Source organism: Benincasa hispida, chromosome 6, assembly GCF_009727055.1.
Source record: "Benincasa hispida cultivar B227 chromosome 6, ASM972705v1, whole genome shotgun sequence".
Taxonomy (NCBI): domain Eukaryota; kingdom Viridiplantae; phylum Streptophyta; class Magnoliopsida; order Cucurbitales; family Cucurbitaceae; genus Benincasa; species Benincasa hispida.
This window is the reverse complement of record NC_052354.1, coordinates 29,489,735-29,495,977: the sequence shown is the minus strand read 5'-3', so window position 1 is coordinate 29,495,977 and position 6,243 is coordinate 29,489,735.

Here is a 6,243-nt window from a genome sequence, read left to right as displayed (position 1 = left end):
AGGCCGTGCAATAAGATTTCATGGTTCAAACTAATGAAGGATGCCGTAGGACTTATTGGCACACATCCCTCTCCCACTTACTATAAATACTCTCTCCATTTAGCTTGATATTGACCCATGCAAACACCATCCGAAGGGAGATGCTCCCTAGGTACCTCAAGGCCAAGCATGAGTCTCACGATGTGAATATTAAAGGAGAAATGTGAGTGAAAAAATTGACATATCGTATACATATTTTTCCTCCCACTGAGTATTTTAATAACCTAAGGATTATTTAACTTTGGATAGTTAAACAATTTTGATTAATGTTCATTAAACACTTTAACAAACCTAAATAAAAAATTGCATGCTTGTAACAAATCTATCTAATTCACCTTTCCAGGCCCGTTCCCAAGTAGGGGTGTTTCGTTTCCGTCAACTTAAATACCCAAGCCTAGACAAAACTAGCTTTAGTCTAAAAGTCCCTTATAGATACGTTTGCTACAAATTTCGTCTTTTATTAAAACCAATTTAATCCTATTAAATTGATTAAAAAGATTAAATTAATTTCTAATCTCATTAGAAATTTGTGATCTTAGGTCTATGTGAATCACATTTTAAAACTATTTTAAAAAATGATTTTACCCAAGTTTGCATGCAATTCTGAATTATTGATTTTAATTTCTAATTTCATTTAATTATAATTTTTAAAAAATAAATGAAATAAATTAAAACCATTTATTGCATCGAATGACATACTTTATAAAAGTATAACAATTATAAGATTATCTAAAGTAATGTCATGCATCAAACAATTTTCATCTCATTACTAAACATACATAACACTTATATACTCAAGTAGTGAAATAATTAATAACATACATCCATACTATAGATTATGCATTATAAACTAACATACATACCTCCGCTCTGATACCAATTAAAGAGAATTAGTGAAGGTTCTGCAGCGGAAGCGGGGATCGTTCCCAATTGTGGTTTTCATAGAATTTTAAATTACAGAATGAGACAAAAAGATTATACATTATAAACTAAAATTACAACATGTTGATTTGAGAAATAGGGAAGAAAATGGCTTACCCTTGAAGAACAAATTTCTTTCTGTCGTTCCTCGATCCACGATCACAAACACAACGATCTCTAAAATTGAAAACCCCAAATGGGTACCACCACTTGACAACCTTATGTATTCTCTTGGGATTGAGAATTCAAGCAAGAGTTGTGGGCTTTGCTTGAATTTGAGAGAGGGAAGAGAGGAGGAGAGAAGTTTATTTCCAGAAAGCAATCTCACTGACATTTAGAGAGATTGGGAAGAAGATCAACCAACTGAATTGCTTTTCCCCTTCTCCACGTACTGGTTGAAAGAGATCAGAGGAGGGAGATGACTCCCTCCTTTAAATTAAATTAAAATTAAAATTAAAATTAATTAATTTAATATATATATATATATATATATATATAATATGTTATATCACATATAACACACCTATATTTTATATTACCCCAGCCTAGACAGAACCCACCTTAGACAAAAGGTCTCTTATAGATAGATTTAATATAATTTTAATCTTTTATGTCAATCAATTTAATTCTAGTAAACCGATTTAAAAAGATTAAACTATGTTGCTAATTCCATTAGAACCTTGAACTTAGGTCTATCTCAATCCAATTTTAAAACCCTTTTAAAACATGAGTTCACCCTAAGTTCGCATGCAACTCTTTCTTATCGATTTTAGTTCTAATTTTCTTTATAACACTTAAAATCGGAGACAACAAAAAACGAACACAACGCTAAGCAAACACATGAAAAGCATTCATAATGTTTATAAATAGCCTAAGTGTCATGCTCAATACATTGTTCATTCATTGCTACTTCGTTTATATAACTCTTATATAACCAAGCAATGGATTAAGCAAAACATGCTCTCATTCACCCTTATACTATAACGTTTATAATATAAAGATGATGCATGAATATGCTCACTACATGCACAAATATAACTCTTATATTTTCATGATGCATGTGCATGCTCTCAAGTAATTTCTTCATGCTAGATTATAACACTTATAATACATGATGCATGAATAATGGCACAACCTAAGGTGGGTTTCAAATCTATATGTCAAACACTTTGCCATATAAACACCATACATCTCATGTATAATAAAACAAATGTTGATGAACGGGGAAAAAATGCCTCAAATCCTTTAAAAAAAAAAAAAAAAATAACTATTACAAAACAAGGAGTCTCCAGTTCAAACAGGCGAACCGAGTCTTAAATCGTCCAGGCGAATCAATGCGACTCCACTGATCGTGCACCAAACACCCCACGATCATTTACACGAAAGAACAAGCGCTTTGCTCAATTGTTTACCTATGCTTCCAGAGCTAAACGGTCGTGTAGCAACGATCATGTACCTTTTACTATGCTATGAAGCATAAGGTACGCGATCATGCAGCGCGCTTCGCACAATGCAAACTCTATACAATCGTCTAAACGACTACGATGCGATGAAGCATAATCATCTAAACGATCACTGAGCGAATGCCTTCGTATCGTATACCACGTGATCGTGTAGTCAGTGACTATGCGATGAGGCATGCTAACTACACGATCGTCTAGCGCGTGCTTTCTTCTAAACGATAAGCATCATATGCTCCCACTACGATCGTCTACCTCCAGCGTCTTAGCGATCGGGCAACCAACGCTACGCGATAGAGTAAACGATTTACCCTATCGTTTAGCATTGTTTAGTAAATACTACACGATCGTATAGAGAAATACTACACGATCGTATAGAGAAATACTACACGATCGTTTAGATAAATCCCAACTATCGTTTACCTGAGGCTACACGACACGACCAACTCTTGGTCTTCTTCTTTGCTGAGAACCACATCTCCATGCTTCGAAACTTCATCACGAACGACTTGAACAACTCAAACAATTTGAATTACAGACTTGATAGTATGTTAATTATGCCCAAAAACATTGTGGCCATTACAAATTAACACTTTGTAATTTAAAGAAAGCTTTAAACTGAGGCAATTAAACCCGTAAACATTCATCAACGCCATCCACAAATGCATTTAAAAATTAAATGCAATGTAGAAAAATCCACCACGACTGTAAAAAAAGTTCAAAACAAAAGAGAAATTTGGAATATCAGAACAACCTGTCTCTGGTACCAATTGAAGGAAATCGGAACTGAGGATTTCCATGAGTAGCGAAATCATCGTTCCAAATTTCAATCGTATATGAAATTTCACAATTACAATACACAAACAGAAACAATAGGCTATGCGCAAAACCGTAACTACAGCATGCTTTTCTAAAGATCAAGGGAAAAAATTCACATACCTTTGAAGACTCATCTTCAACACCCTTAATCACGAACGCTTGAACAACCCGCAAGACTGCAACACTCCACCACAACCGCAACATAACACGATCAACAAAGAACTCAAACACTGCAATCTCCAAGATCAAGAACATAACGAACTCCACACGAACACCAGGAACGACCTCCAAATAACCTCAACAGTGTCGAGTTGATTATGACACCACCATAATGGCTACCTTGGTATTCTCTGTGTGAGAATCCAGAAGTGTGAGCTCTGTGTGGACTTGGTTAGAGGCAGAGACTGGAGGAAGAATAATCGTGTAAATGATTGAGCAATGGGAGATGGTTTGATGTCTATCGTATAGACGATGCCCAATCGTTTAACAAAAGTCATGCATCGTTATAGAAAAAGCTATGTGATCATTTAGCTCACGGCTAGCTGAGTGTCTATCGTATAGAAACACTCAACGATCGTCTAGTATTTCCAAGCTATCGTTTAGTAAATCTTATTTACTTGACAATCTTTCCGTGAGTAAATTCTGAGGATGGAAATCTCAATTGAACAACTACTAAATTTAGGAAACATTTTTCCTTTTATCTCACGATTACCATGAAACCCACCATACACTCCCACTCAATTGTTATTTAAAAAAAAGAGATAATTATCCAATAATTTATTTATTATAAATATAAATGATAACCAACTTACCATACTATATTTATAACCTATAGTTTTAATATTTCATCTCATGAAACATATAAACCATAGCTCTTTTTCTATTCTATGGTGCTTAATGTAAATCTCATTTACATTAATCTTCCACTTGACGTATCTTATACATCACACCGATCATATCATATATAATCAAATTTTTCACTTGTCAATTTGAACATTTCAAATCAACACCAAGAACTAATTCTAAACTTGAATCCATTGAACTACCAAGGGGACCTTATGGACCTGTAGCTCGGAGCTCCAAAGTACGTGAATAACTAACTAAACTCTTTAGTCAAGGGATCTACCATCCGTTAACTGCCAGGCACTCCACTAAAGACTGGCAGCTGAACTCTCCTTAGTACAGATATATTATACGTCCATCTTAAACAATCAACAGTGCGATAACCCTTCACAGATCGGCCAATAATCGTTATGTCCCTGTAGTTACATCTAACTCCGTAAGTACCACTGATCCTTTTAATGAACATAAATCATAGTCCTACTATGACTGAGTCATCTCTTCCAATGGAAGTTGTAGCCACTATGTTCAAGCCCCGGAATCAGCCCTTAAGGGAGCAATATATCTATTTACTCTTGCTTTGGGGAAGGAGTGAATTCCATCTTGTGTAACTGAGTTCCCAACTCTCAAATCGGAGAAGTCCCTAAAAAGGTAGGCATGTTGAGTTGGCAATCTGGCCACTCTCACCCATACTAATCAAAGGACCGCCCTCAAAGGCAGAAGTTCCCAAAACACTCAGGATTGAGATCATGTCACATATGGTCGTTTACGTGAGATGTAAGTCTCCAAAATCAATGGCGTTATATCAGAGACGAAATATTTCGTGGTCCGGTCTTATACAAACTCTTTGTATAGGATACCCCCGCTCGCATGTCTCTACATGAATAGTCAGGATCTACCATCTGTAGTAGTTTACAATACTTGCAAACTTCTACAAAACTAGTTGTATCCATAGTGTCACCAGAATCAAGTATCCCGCCTTAATCCTTATATTACAGACCTATTTAGGTTATCACTTAAGGCATGATCAACTTGTATATCTCATAAGCATGCTTAAGTTTATATACGATAACCATGGAGCTTTGTTAATTGAATATGAGTAAATGTCGGAATGAAATAACTCTTATTTTATTTAGAACAATGTGGATAAATTACAAACAACGAGATTCCAGGAGAATTAGGACACCAATCCCAACAAGATTATCACTTAAACATGATTCACTTGTGTATCTCCACATACATGTTTAAGTTACAACAAATAATCTTGAATCTTAATTTATTGGGTTTTGGGTTAATACAACTAAATGTCGAATAAAATACCTCGATAAATAAAAATTTTATACAATTATAATTACAAACTACCAGACCTAAGATTAGGACATCAACGCCAACAGAGCTTAGATTGATGAGACACGTATGGATAAGAAGACGACATGGGGTAAGCGACGGAAGCCAACCAGCAAAGATCAGCAGGTTATTGAGGCTAAGAAGGGAGGAAGCCCACAAACTTGTAATCAATTAGTGTTTTGAGAGCTCTAATTTGCCTGGCATTATAGTGGGGGAAGCAATTTACAGGGAAAAAAAAAAAGGAAGAGAATAAGACCCAAATAAAAATGGGTATTGTAGGTAGGTACAAAGGGTTGTGGTAATTGAGTCTCCTTGGGTGAAAAGACGGTAGGTTGAGTTTTGAGCTTCAGAGTGGAAGATTTCGGTAGGATGGCTTCAGAACGAATTGATGGAGTCGGAGGTAGGGGAGGACTAAGGAGAGAGAGGAGAGGTGAGAGTGAATTGGAAGAGAGAGGGGATAATATATATCTATATATAATATCCTATTAAAATTTAAAATAATAAAAAAATATATATATTTAAAATAGGAAGAATGACCTTTTCGACCTATTTTGCAAAATTAAGGGACCAAATTGGATAAATTGAAACTTTAGGAACCAATTGTATCTACTCTTAAAAACTCAATGACTAAAAATGTGTTTTTCTTTTATATATTTTAAAAAGAAGTGAATAATAAGAAAGGCTAGAAAGGTAAATTAGGGCAGACTATAAAATAATAGCCTATAGACTATTCACTTCAAAACAAATAAAAGTTTTGATAATAGTGTAATTAGACTTATTTATTTAGGCTTATATATGTAGAAAGCCCAAATGCATT